Here is a 14,511-nt window from a genome sequence, read left to right on the forward strand (position 1 = left end):
CGTTTGTGCAGGTTGGAAATAGATGGGGACAGTGTCTGAAATGTAAGGAGTCAAATGTGTCTTTGTTGTGATCTCTGCAGACCTGCGACTCTGAGTCCTGGAAGGAGACGTTGTCGTGTCGGTCTGGGCCATATGGAAAAGATGGGACAATTTAATCTGAAACAACGTCAGTTGTAAGTCATCATATATAACTGTGATGTGATCACTGATATGTTCTGCAGGACTGACATCTATCAATATATGATCACCATATACCAGTAATATCAGTGCTGGTCTTTGTATAGAGATTATTTACAGTAACGGCACAGTCATCTGCTGAGGTTCTCCTACATCCACTATCTGGGTGCACCACCATAGTTGTAATCAGGGTTACCTGGTTAGAGGCCCACTCAGAAGTTTCACCCCCACTTGAACCAAAACCCTAGCTATGCCTCTGCATCTGCATAGTTCCCCCAAGTTCTTGCTTCTGGAGCTTCAGTATAAGGCTTTTACTTGCTACAGTATCAAACGTCTTTGCAAAGTCGAGATTAATCACATCAGCCACTTTACCAACATCTAGATTTGCACTTACCTACTAGAACCCCAGCATGTTGATTAGACATGACTTATATTTCATGAATCCGTGCTGGTTGTCACTTATTATATTATTCTGTGCAAAATAACTCTGCAGGTCATCTCTTATGATGCCCTCAAAAACTTTGCACACTACTTTCTTACCTTTCTAAAATTTTGGTACCACATCAGCCATTCTCCAATCCTGTGGCACTACCCCTGTTACAAGAGAGTCTAAGAATATGAGATACATCGGTTTGTCAATTACTGAGCTCAATTCCCTGCATCTGTGTTTCAATGCCATCTGGGCCAGAGGATTTGTCAATGATTAATTTGCTCAGATGCAGGCGTACTTCTTATTTTGTTATACTAGTTATATCAAGTGGTGAACTTTGACTTTTGCCTTGTTGAAAGATCCCTGGAACAGACAGTTCATTGGTGAACACGGATGAAAATTGCCTGTTTAATATCTCAGCATTGTCTTTGTCCTCTATAACAGTCTTTTTATTATTGTCTTTTAAGTGGCTGATACCATCTGCTTTTTTCTTTTGGGCATTATTATATTCATAAAAAAATAGGGATTTATTTTAATGTCGCTGGCGATTTGTTTCTCTGTAAATAACTTTGCTGGCTTGATTTATTTTTTACATTTCTTATTTATATTTTTGTATACTCCTGAAAAGCTATTTCCGTATTCTCGGCCTTCAAGATTTTGAATGCCCTTTGTTTTTGTCTTATTAAACTTTGTACTGTCTTATTTATCCATAATGGTTTATTTTTATTTATGGACATTTTATTACCAGAGGGTATTAGTTTTCTACAGGATTCTTGTAGTATATCCTTAAACATGCCTCATTAATGTTCAGTATTCCCAGTTACCATTACGTGGTCCCAGCCTACATGATTAAGCTCTTCCCTTAATTTGTTGAAATCAGCTTTCCTAAAATTCCAGATTTTTGCATTTACGCCTTTGAATGTTTGATTGAAAATTACATTGAAACTTGTACGAGTACATTAATAGGAAAGCAGAATGTGCTGAAAGCCACTGGGTAAAATTCTGAGTTCCAGCTGGTCTGTCTATACAGCTTGCGGATTGTCAACTACACATAAGCGGAGACATCCTTTACAACTTGTCCTTGGACTATCGGATCAAGTATCAGCATTCGGAACAGGATCATTTCTTCAGCTACATCTGCATGAGGGAGGCTTCAGAATTTTACCCAATGACTTTCAACATGTACTGCTTTCTATTACCATATTCATATCAGTTTATCACTCACGTCGGCAACAAGTGTGCTGGTATGCAGCTTTTAATCGCTGGACATAGAGGTAGCGCTAGTGCTCATTTTTTATCTTTTTACATTGAAACTTACCATATTTTGGTCACTGCATCCCAAATGCTCCCTGACCTGTAGATCTGAAATTGTATCTGGTCTATTTGACAGAACCAGATCCAGCAGATTCTCTCCCCTGGTTGGTTCATCTACCTGCTGAGAGAGGTAATTGTCTTGAATTTCAGATAAGAACTTGCAGCTTTTAGCACAACCGGAAGATTCTATGTCCTATTGAATTTCTGGATAGTTAAAAAGATCCCCTATAATAAGGACCCTATTATTATTTTGCTGCCTTTTTAATTTGTTGCAGCATTTTATCCTCTACCTGTTCACCTGTGTTATGTGCAGCATGAGACGGGCCATTATCATGCATGAAAATGAATTTGCTGCGGAATGCACAGTTCTTCTTCTTGAACCATGGAAGGAAGTGCTGTTTGAGAAACTCAACATACATCATGGAGTTCATCTTTACCCCTTCAGGGATCCTAAAAGGGCCGACAATCTCTCTCCCCATGATTCCAGCCCAAAACATTACTACACCTCCTCCTTGTTAGCGCTGTAGCCGTGTTTGCATGGGGTGTCCATCAACCAGCCATCCTCCACTCCATCCTTCTGGACCATCGAGATCATTTCATGCATGATAATGCCCCGTCTCATGCTGCACATAACACATCTGCATCTCTGGCTGCTATGGGTATAAAAGGGGACAAACTTATGGTGCGGCACCCATGCTCCCCTGACCTCAACCCCATTGAGAACCTCTGGAGCATCATCAAAAGGAGTGTCTGTGATGGCGGGAGGCAGTTCACATCTAAGCAACAGCTCTGGGAGGGTATTCTGTCCTCATGCAAAACAATTAAAGCAGAAACCATCCAAAACCTGACAAATTCAATGGATGAGAGTGTTCAGAAGCTCTTTTCGAACAATGGGTCCTATGTGCAAATGTAACATCACCTGGAATAAAGTTTTTAGTTGAAAACTGTTTGATTTCAGTTTCTAATAACCTGCTAATGCTTATAATTTCAAAAATGACCATTTTTTTGTTCTTTATTAAAATGAAAAGGTTGAAAACTCTGCTGTGCATAATAATTTGGAACATGCATTTTGAGTGCAGTTTGAGTTTTTATTTTTTTAAAAATATACTGCTATCATAGGCAGTTTGTACAAAAACCTTTCAATTGTACTCTAATAGCTATTTGACTGGAATATTACAATGACTGCAATTCACATAGTTAATTTGGGAAAATCTGAAAAAATATTATTTGCATAATAATTTGGAACACAGTGTATAGATGGCTACGTGCGGCCTCCTGCTGTGTATAGATGGCTACGTGCGGCCTTCCGCTGTGTATAGATGGCTACGTGCGGCTTTCCGCTGTGTATAGATGGCTACGTGCGGCCTCCTGCTGTGTATAGATGGCTACGTGTGCTCAATATTAAGTCATACAATTAATGTAAGGCTATGTGCCCATGATGCAGAAATGCTCTGGATTTTTTTTTTGAGCGTTTCAGCTCAAAAAAACGCATGCGGATTGTACATTAGTTTTTCCTGCCAGGGACAAGCAGATGTGAAGTGTCCTTCACATGCATTTCAGCATGCGGGTTGTCAAGCGCTTTCATAGCGTTTTTAGCATCACTTGGAAAGTGCTTGACAACTTGGTCACACAGTATAAATCTATGCAACCGGCATGGATTTATATAGTGTGACCGTAAAAGAATGGTAAAAATAAAAAATAAATATATATTTACCTTCTGATGGCCTGCCGACGTCAGCGGTCTTGTGACCCGTCACATGACTAAATGACATCACCACAGGTCCTTTAGTCTACCGCGAGCTGCCGGCAAGCCAGGACGCATCAGATAAAGACACCGGGGGCCATCAGAAGGTAAGTATAATATTTATTTTTTTATTTTATTCTTTTTTTTACAGGTTCTATGGTACCCAAGTCCGGAGGAGAGTCTCCTCTTCTCCTGACCCTGTACCATGTACAGATGCAGTGATGCAGATTCCATGCGTTTTAATGCAAGTCAATGGCGGCGAAAATGCCACGCTTCCGCAAAATAATTGGTAGTGCTGCGGATTTTTCTGCAATGATAATCCGCAGCCGAAATTTCCACAGCATGTGCACAGCACATGCAGATTATCATTGGGGAACATGGCAGACTTTCTACCTAGCGTTTTTTAAGCGTTTATGCAGCGGAATTGCCGCTGCGGAAACACTTAAAAAATGCATAGTGGGCACACAGCCTAAAAAAATTATTCTAATTAATATATTAATATTGTGCCAAATTAATTTCACGTGAACTATCACATGATCAATCACAGGGGATCAGGTGTGTGTGTATGTGGGGTAGGGGGGCCCGTGCCTTCTAAACTGCCCGGGGTCCTGGCTAATCTTAATCCACCCCTGAGTGTGTGTGTGTGTGTGTGTGGTGCATACGGCATATACAGGGTGTGTGTGTGTATGTGGTGCGTACAGCGTATACAGTGTGTGTGTGTGGTGCGCACAGTGTATACAGTGTGTGTGTGGTGCGAATGGCATATACAGTGTGTGTGTGTGGTGCGTATGGCGTATAAAGTGTGTGTGTGTGTGTGTGTGGTGCGTACGGCGTATACAGTGTGTGTGTGTGTGGTACATACGGCGTGTACACTGTGTGTGTGTAGTGTGGTGCGTACGGCGCATACAGTGTGTGTGTGGTGCGTTCGGTGTATACAGAGTATGTGTGTGTGTGGTGCATACGGCGTATACAGTGTGTGTGTGTGTGGTGCATACAGTGTATACAGATTGTGTTTGTGTGTGTGTGTGGTGCAAATGATGTACACAGTGTGTGTGTGTGTGCGTTTGTGTGTATGTGTGTGTGGTACGACGGAGTTCCACTGGTAGTACCACGCAAGAGAATGGTACCACCAGCGGTTTCCATATTGAGACACCCATCACTTGGCGAACTTCCGCCGCTTGGAATTCTGGGATCCGGACACATCTGGACGGAACAGGATGTGAAGACATTACAAGGTAAGTATATATATATATATATATATATATATATATATATATATATATATATATATACAGAATAACACAAATGTGAGTACACATTTTTGTAAATATTTTGTTACATTTTTTCATGGAATGGAAGAATAGTGAAGATATGACACTTTGATAAATTGTAAAGTAGTCAGTACACCGATTGTATAACAATGTAAATTTGATGTGCCCACTAAATAACTCAACAGACAGCCATTTTAATGTCAAAACCGCTGGCAACAAAAGTGAGTACACCCCTAAGTGAAAATGTCTAAATTGTGCCCAATTAGCCATTTTCCCTCCCTGGTGTCATGTGACTCACTACTGTTACCAGGTATCAGGTGTGAATGGGGAGAAGGTGTGTTAAATTTGGTGTTATTGCTTTCAAACTCTCTCATACTGGTCACTGGAAAATCAACATGGCACCTCATAGCAAAAACTCTCTGAGGATCTGAAATAAAGAATTGTTGCTCTACATAAAGATGACCTAGGCTATAAGAAGATTGACAACACCCTGAAACTGAGCTGAAGCACTGTGGCCAAGACCATATAGCGATTTGACAAGATAGGTTCCACTCAGAATAGGCCTTGCCATGGTTGACCAAAGGAGCTGAGTGCATGTGCTCAGCGTCATATCCAGAGGCTGTCTTTTCAAAATAGAAATATGAGTGCTGCCAGCAGTGCTGCAAAGGTTAAAGGGGTAAGGTTCTAGCCTGTCAGTGCTCAGACCATACGTCGCACACTGCAGCAAATTGGTCTGCATGGCTATCATCCCAGAAAAAAGCCTCTTCTAAAGGTGATGCACAAAAAAGCCCACAGTTTGCTGAAGGCAAGTAGACTAAGGACAAGGATTACTGGAACCATGTCCTGTGGTATGATAAGACCAAGATAAACTGCTTTATTGATTCAGATGGTGTCAAGCGTGTGTGGCGGCAGTCAGGCGAGGAGTACAAAGGTAAGTGTTTCTTGACTACAGTCAAGCATGGTGGTGGGTGTGTCATGGTTTGAGGCTGCGTGAATGCTGCCGGCTGTGGGGAGCTACATTCATTGAGCAAACTATGCATGACAATATGTATTGAGACATACTAAAGCAGTGCATTATCCCCTTCATTCAGAAACTGAGCCGCAGGACAGTATTCCAACATGATAATGACCTCAAACTTACCTCCAAGACGACCACTGTCTTGCTAAAGAAGCTGAAGGTAAAAGTGCTGGACGGGCCAGGCATGTCTCCAGACTTAAATCCTATTAAGCATCTGTGGGGCATCCTTAGACGGAAAGTAAAGGAGCGCAAGGTCTCTAACATCCACCACCTCCGTGATGTCATCATAAAGGGGTGGCAGAGGATTCAAGTGGCAACCTATGAAGCTTTAGTGAACTTCATACCAAAGAGAGTTAAGGCAGTGCTTGAAAATAATGGTGGCCACACAAAATATTGACACTTTGGGCACAGTTTGACCATTTGCACTTAGGGATGTTCTCACTTTTGTTGCCCGCAGTTTAGACATTAATGGCTGTGTGTTGAGTTACTTAGAGGGTACATCAAATTTACACTGTTATATAAGCTGTACACTGACTATGATACATTGTATCAAAGTTTCATATCTTCAGTGTATTCCCATGAAAATATATAATAAAATATTTATAAAAATGTGAGGGGTGTAGTCACTTTTGTGATATACTGTATGTTAAAGATCATACTGTTCACAAACTGTCCCCTGACGAAACGCGCGTCGGGGTTGGCCGTGGGGTGCTACTCTTTCACACTGCCCAGTGTACAGGTATTTTTTATCACCTATTTTCTACCACTTGTTTCTTTGTGTCTCTTTGTGGTTAATTGTGATATGTAACATTAGCTGTCCGTATGCATTTAACTCGTGAATGGCCAGAATTATTTAACACATGGTATTATCCCTCTATATTTGTATTTGCATTGTCTGGTCACTCAGTTGTCATCTACACCGGACTGCTAGGTGATTTTCACCATATGTGATATTTATCCATTATTATTGTTTTTGAGGCATGTACCTGTTTTCTTATTCTAGTACTGTTCACTGTGCAGCATAATATATATTCATTGTGATACTATATGCTAATGTGTTTGGTCACTTCAGTGCGGCTTCCCTCCTGCATGTAGTGCCACTTTTTGTACCATAACACCAATAAAAGCTATTTATTTAATTTCTTTGTTTCATTGGACCTATCATTCGGTGGTTCTCCAGATTTGTATGTGATTTACCAAATGGTCTGCCATTCTTCGGTCCATATAGTAAGCACTCGGTCCTGTGCAACTTGACATTTGGGCGGGTTCTACTATGGTCTCTGACCTGTGCTACTATTTTCAGTTTTCTTTGTTTCACATACAATAGGGTAGAATAATGCCATGAATAAATATATACTGTATACTGTACAAATATATTATCAGGAACTGTAGTGTTAGGATTTAACCGGGTAGGTAGGTACCAGGCCAAGTACGCTAGAGTTAAATCCTAGCACTACAGTTCCTGATTAGGTGCAACTGGAGAGCTATGGCTAGAACCACGCCATGTGTTCACTGGTCACTCAGCTGGGGAAGCTGAGCAAAGTGTATTGTGTTTGACAAAGACAAGCCAGAATTTCTCTGAGAAGAGACTGCATAAGCCGTGTGTACCAAACTGCAAGAATCACCAGTTGCTATGGATGACAGCTGATTTGTGTGTCTGAAATGAAAATAGGTCAGCCGTCTCTGAGTAGCCAGAGTCTGTATTGATTAATTAATACCTGGACAATGCTACATATTTTATGTTTATCATTTTGTTTCTGGTACTTTGCAACCAGTCAAAATAAACATTATTCCATTTTGGAGATAAAAATTATGTAGCTTAGTGTTCCAAGCAGCTACTCAACAGCGAGAATCCCTACAATTAATGTTTGAATACAGGTATTGAAGACCGAAAGGGCACAGATGATTACAGTTTAAAGACTGAATGTCCCAGGTAAAGGCAGCTACAGCATTGCAAACACAGTCTGAAAGAATGGAGGAGCTTGTCAAGCAACTAGTCCAGGCCAATCGGCAGTTGCATCATCAGCAAGTGCACCAGCAGCAGCAGCAGGCCCAACAGGAAACCAGAAAATTCCTAATCTAGGAGTTGCAACAGAAGCGGCAGCATCAGAATCAGTAGCTGATGGCTCTCTTTTCAGATCTGTCTGGGCCAGGGAGAAGTCATTTTCCATCAGCCAAAAGGATGGAATTCGTGTAAAGCGAACAGTACATGAGGCCTTGCAGAAAATCACTATGGAGGACGATGTTGAGGCGTTCCTGACTGTTTTTGAAATGGTGTGAGGCAGGAAAAAACGGACCCCAGAGAAATGAGCAGATGGAGTCCAGCCTCCAGGCTTTCTGCAGATGGGTGGGGGTATATAGGAAAGCAAAGTAGGCTGGGTTTAAATCCCAGCTCTACAGGTTCGGATTAGGTTCACCTGGCTAGCTCTGCATATAACCAGGCTGGGTGTTAACTTTAGTCAGTCAGCTGGGGATGCTTGCCAGAGTGGATTGTATTGAAGTTGGAGAGAGAGACAAGCCGGAATCTCTCTGAGAAGAGACTGCACAGGCCGTGTGCACCAAACTGCTAATGTGATCGTTGCTATGGATGATAATTGTTTTGTGAGACCAAACTAAGACTTGCTCAGCCATGTCTGAGTAGCCAGGGTCTGCAGAGTTTAGATAGCATCTGGACAAGGCTAGGTATTTTATGTTTATGGTTTTGTTTTCGGTACTGTGTAACTAGTGAAAACAAGCATTATTCAGTTTTTAAGATTAAAATCCTGTGGCTTTGTGTTCCATGCAGTTACCCAAGAGCGTGAATTTCTACTATATATACAGGGTGGTCCAAAAGTAGGTGGACAGAAAATAAAAACATTTATTTTGATTTATATATAAAATTATATTTACTGACACAAGCATAACATTGACAATTAAATTTTATTCTGAACAATAATACAAAAGCCCTTCAATTTTATCAACGCAGGTGCTCAAACTGTTTTCCATTACAATTTGCACAGCTTTGAAGTCTGCCTCTTATGCTTCGACAAACTTTTTTGCACAAGTCTGTTTGGGTATTAATTTCTTGAAATGCATCTTTATGTAATACTTATGTATGCATCTCTTATGTAATATTGGATGAGTGTGAGAGGAATGAAAAGTGGAATCTGATTGGTTGCTAAGGGCAACTGAGCCAGTTTCCCTTTACACCATGTTTGATAAATCTCCCCCTTCATAACCTCATTAAACTTTCTGTCCACCTACTTTTGGACCACCCTGTATATATATATATATATATATATATATATATATATATATATATATATATATAAAAAGGAGGTCTCACAAAGACACGGAGGTTGGAACCAAAGATCTCAAATTTGGACTCAACAGATCGAAGCACAGATTTCCACGGGTCTAATGTCCATTCCTTATGTAGCTTAGTGTTCCAAGCAGCTACCCAAGAGCGAGAATCCCTACAATTAATGTTTGAATACAGGTATTGAAGACCGAAAGGGCACAGATGATTACAGTTTAAAGACTGAATGTCCCAGGTAAAGTCAGCTACAGCATTGCAAACACAGTCTGAAAGAATGGAGGAGCTTGTCAAGCAACTAGTCCAGGCCAATCGGCAGTTGCATCATCAGCAAGTGCACCAGCAGCAGCAGCAGGCCCAACAGGAAACCAGAAAATTCCTAATCTAGGAGTTGCAACAGAAGCGGCAGCATCAGAATCAGTAGCTGATGGCTCTCTTTTCAGATCTGTCTGGGCCAGGGAGAAGTCATTTTCCATCAGCCAAAAGGATGGAATTCGTGTAAAGCGAACAGTACATGAGGCCTTGCAGAAAATCACTATGGAGGACGATGTTGAGGCGTTCCTGACTGTTTTTGAAATGGTGTTAGGCAGGAAAAAACTGACCCCAGAGAAATGAGCAGATGGAGTCCAGCCTCCAGGCTTTCTACAGATGGGTGGGGGTATATAGGAAAGCAAGGTAGGCTGGGTTTAAATCCTAGCTCTACAGGTTCGGACTAGGTTCACCTGGCTAGCTCTGCATATAACCAGGCTGGGTGTTAACTTTAGTCAGTCAGCTGGGGATGCTTGCCAGAGTGGATTGTATTGAAGCTGGAGAGAGAGACAAGCCAGAATCTCTCTGAGAAGAGACTGCACAGGCCGTGTGCACCAAACTGCTAATGTGATCGGTTGCTATGGATGATAATTGTTTTGTGAGACCAAACTAAGACTTGCTCAGCCATGTCTGAGTAGCCAGGGTCTGCAGAGTTTAGTTAGCATCTGGACAAGGCTAGGTATTTTATGTTTATGGTTTTGTTTTCGGTACTGTGTAACTAGTGAAAACAAGCATTATTCAGTTTTTAAGATTAAAATCCTGTGGCTTTTTGTTCCATGCAGTTACTCAAGAGCGTGAATTTCTACTATATATACAGGGTGGTCCAAAAGTAGGTGGACAGAAAATAAAAACATTTATTTTGATTTATATATAAAATTATATTTACTGACACAAGCATAACATTGACAATTAAATTCTATTCTGAACAATAATACAAAAGCCCTTCAATTTTATCAACACAGGTGCTCAAACTGTTTTCCATTACAATTTGCTCAGCTTTGAAGTCTGCCTCTTATGCTTTGACAAACTTTTTTGCACAAGTCTGTTTGGGTATTAATTTCTTGAAATGCATCTTTATGTAATACTTATGTATGCATCTCTTATGTAATATTGGATGAGTGTCAGAGGAATGAAAAGTGGAATCTGATTGGTTGCTAAGGGCAACTGAGCCAGTTTACCTTTACACCATGTTTGATAAATCTCCCCCTTCATAACCTCATTAAACTTTCTGTCCACCTACTTTTGGACCACCCTGTATATATATATATATATATATATATATATATATATATATAAAGGAGGTCTCACAAAGACACGGAGGTTGGAACCAAAGATCTCAAATTTGGACTCATCATTCCTTGTGTTCTTTAGCCCAAACAATTCTCTTCTGCTTGTTGCCAGTCCTTAGCAGTGGTTTCCTAGCAGCTATTTTATCATGAAGGCCTACTGCACAAAGTCTCCTCGTAACCAAAAGTTTGGACACACCATCTTATTTAAAGATTTTTCTGTATTTTCATGACTATGAAAATTGTACATTCACACTGAAGGCATCAGAACTATGAATTAACACATGTGGAATTATATACTTAACAAAAAAGTGTGAATCAAGTGAAAATATGTCTTATATTCTAGGTTCTTCAAAGTAGACACCTTTTGCTTTGGTGATTGCTTTGCACACTCTTGGCATTCTCTTGATGAGCTTCAAGAGGTTGTCACTGGAAATGGTTTTCACTTCACAGGTGTGCCCTGTCAGGTTTAATAAGTGGGATTTCTTGTCTTATAAATGTGGTTGGGACCATCAATTGTGTTGTGCAAAAGTTTGGTGGATACGCAGCTGATAGTCCTACTGAATAGACTGTTAGAATTTGTATTATGGCAAGAAAAAAGCAGCTAAGTAAAGAAAAATGAGTGTCCATCATCACTTTAAGAAATGAAGGTCAGTCAGTCTGAAAAATTGGGCAAACTGTTGCAAAAACCATCAAGCGCTACAAAGAAACTGGCTCAAATGAGGACCGCCCCAGGAAAGGAAGACCAAGAGTCACCTTTGCTTCTGAGGATAAGTTTATCCAAGTCACCAGCCTCAGAAATCGCAGGTTAACACCAGCTCAGATTAGAGACCAGGTCAATGCCACACAGAGTTCTTGCAGCAGACACATCTCTTCAACAACTGTTAAGAAGAGACTTTGTGTAGCAGGCCTTCATGGTAAAATAGCTGCAAGGAAACCACTGCTAAGGACTGGCAACAAGCAGAAGAGACTTGTTTGGGCTAAAGAGCACAAGGAATGGACATTAGACCAGTGGAAATCTGTGCTTTGGTCTGATGAGTCCAAATTTGAGATCTTTGGTTCCAACCTCCGTGTCTTTGTGCGACGCACAAAAGGTGAACGGATGGACTCTACATGCCTTATTCCCACTGTGAAGCATGGAGGAGGAGGTGTGATGGTTTGGGGTGCTTTGCTGGTGACATTGTTGGGGATTTATTCAAAATTGAAGGCATACTGAACCAGCATGGCTACCACAGCATCTTGCAGCGGCATGCTATTCCATCCAGCTTGCGTTTAGTTGGACCATCATTTATTTTTCAACAGGACAATGACCCCAAACACACCTCTAGGCTGTGTAAGGGCTATTTGAACAAGAGATAGAGTGATGGGGTGCTACGCCAGATAACCTGGCCTCCACAGTCACCAGACCTGAACCCAATCGAGATGCTTTGGGGTGAGCTGGACCTCAGAGTGAAGGCAAAAGGGCCAACAAGTGCTAAGCATCTCTGGGAACTCCTTCAAGATTGTTGGAAGACCATTTCTGGTGACTACCTCTTGAATCTCATCAAGAGAATGCCAAGAGTGTGCAAAGTAGTCATCAAAGCAAAAGCTGGCTACTTTGAAGAATCTAGAATATAAGAAATATTTTCAGTTGTTTCACAGTTTTTTGTTAAGTCTAATTCAGCCTGTTTGTCTGTAACAGAAATACCACGTCACTGATTGGTCGTGCCAGCCGCCTGTGACCAATCAGCAACAGGCGCAGTCCGGCCGCGAATTGGCGTGGGATTTGATCCACGCTTCGCTGATTGGTCAGCGATATTGGCGCGGATACTTTAAATTAACCCCCGAATGTATCCCCCCGGGGCCCCTAATGAATTTCGTAAATACCTCATGTTGCCAATACTGCCTGTGAGTGGCACTATCGCTGACCGACTGGTTGTGGGCGGGGTTATCCCCCATCGCGTCACACCCTTCATCCACTGCGCGCTCTCTTAATGAATGTGGATGCCGGGTGTGACGCGATGGGGGATAACCCCGCCCACAACCTGTCACTCTCCATGGAACATGGAACAAGAGACCCCTGGCTTCAGCCGCAAATAGTCGTGACGTAAGCGGAAGCAAGAGCTGTCTGCAGCCGGGGGTCACGTGCTGCCTGTGTGCGGTCAGCGATATCGAAGTGCACAGGCAGTATTGGCAACATGAGGTATTTACGAAATTCATTAGGAGCCCCGGTGGGGATACATTGGGGGGTTAATTTAAAGTAGTGGACAACCCCTTTAAACCACGCTTCGCTGATTGGTCGCGCTCAGCCGGGCGCGACCAATCCACGAAGCGGGGTTTAAATTGCGCACCAATATCGCTGATTTGTCATGCCAGGCCGGCTGCGACCAATCAGAGATATTGGTGCGGAATTTAACCCCCAGTCACAACGTGACGTAGTTCAGTCACGTTTACTCGACAAGTTCTGTCAGTCACAGTGCCACGTAGTTCAGTCATGTTTACTTAACAAGTTCTGTCAGTCACAGTGCCACTTAGTTCACTCACTTTTACTGAACACATTCTGTCAGTCACAGTGCGCTGAACAGATACTTCTTTACTGTACGCTATCACGATTTACGCTTCCTGTCTTCCTATAGGCCATAAGCAAAAATACGCCAAAGAGGATGACAGAAAAGCAGCAGCAGCAATGCAACGACAATGTCGAGAGCAAGAGACACTTCAACAGACTGCCGAAATACAAGCCCAGGATGCGGAATCTCACAGACAACGTCGCCAACAGGAAACACCACAACAAACTGCCACACGACAGGTTAAAGTAGCTGATTCACAGAGACAACATCGTGAACAGGAGACACCACAACGCACTGCCGCTTGGCAGGAACACGATGTGGAATCCCAAAGACAACGTCGGGTGAATGAATCTCCACAATCCAGGGCAAACAGACAACAACACGATCGCCAAATTCATAAAAAACTAATGCTCTACCAACTAAGGCAAGCCCCGCGGAATATTCAACAACTTGCATGTTACATAACAGACAACAAAACTACAATTATTGAACACTACTGAGGGAATATGAATGCAGTTTGCTCTAAATGCGACTCTCTGAATTTTATTGATGAAAAATCATCTATCAGTTTACTCAATGCTGCCAAAAAGGAAAAGTTATTCTACCGAGACCTCACTACTCCGATCTGTTTGAGCAGTTGATGAAAGGAACGCATCAACACAGTAGAAATTTTATGGAAAATATCAGAAGCATCAACAGTTCTCATGCGTTTGCTTCATTTGATGCCAACATTGCACCGCCGCCTGGATTCGGACCGTATTGTTTTAAAATTCACAGCCCGATCTACCACCGCACTGGAACACTTCACCTAGAAATAGGACAACCACCAAAATTTGCACAATTATACATCCTTGATACAAATGAGGCTACAGAACAAAGGATGAACCTGAAAGAAAATGAAAAGTGTGCTGCTGATCTGATGAACCAAATTGCCGTACATTTACAAAAAATCAGCCCATTTGCTGCCGCATATCGCATGCTAAAAGACGTTGAAGCTGAGGAGGAACAGCGGGATATACAAAATGGGACTGAAATGCCTTCTATTGTCATGGCCGTTAAACAAGAACGTAAACAGGATCCCCGACTTTACAACAAACCACGCGTAAGTGAGGTTGCAG

Source organism: Phyllobates terribilis, unplaced genomic scaffold, assembly GCF_046119375.1.
Source record: "Phyllobates terribilis strain yellow unplaced genomic scaffold, ASM4611937v1 Scaffold_4__5_contigs__length_816908805, whole genome shotgun sequence".
NCBI lineage: Eukaryota > Metazoa > Chordata > Amphibia > Anura > Dendrobatidae > Phyllobates > Phyllobates terribilis.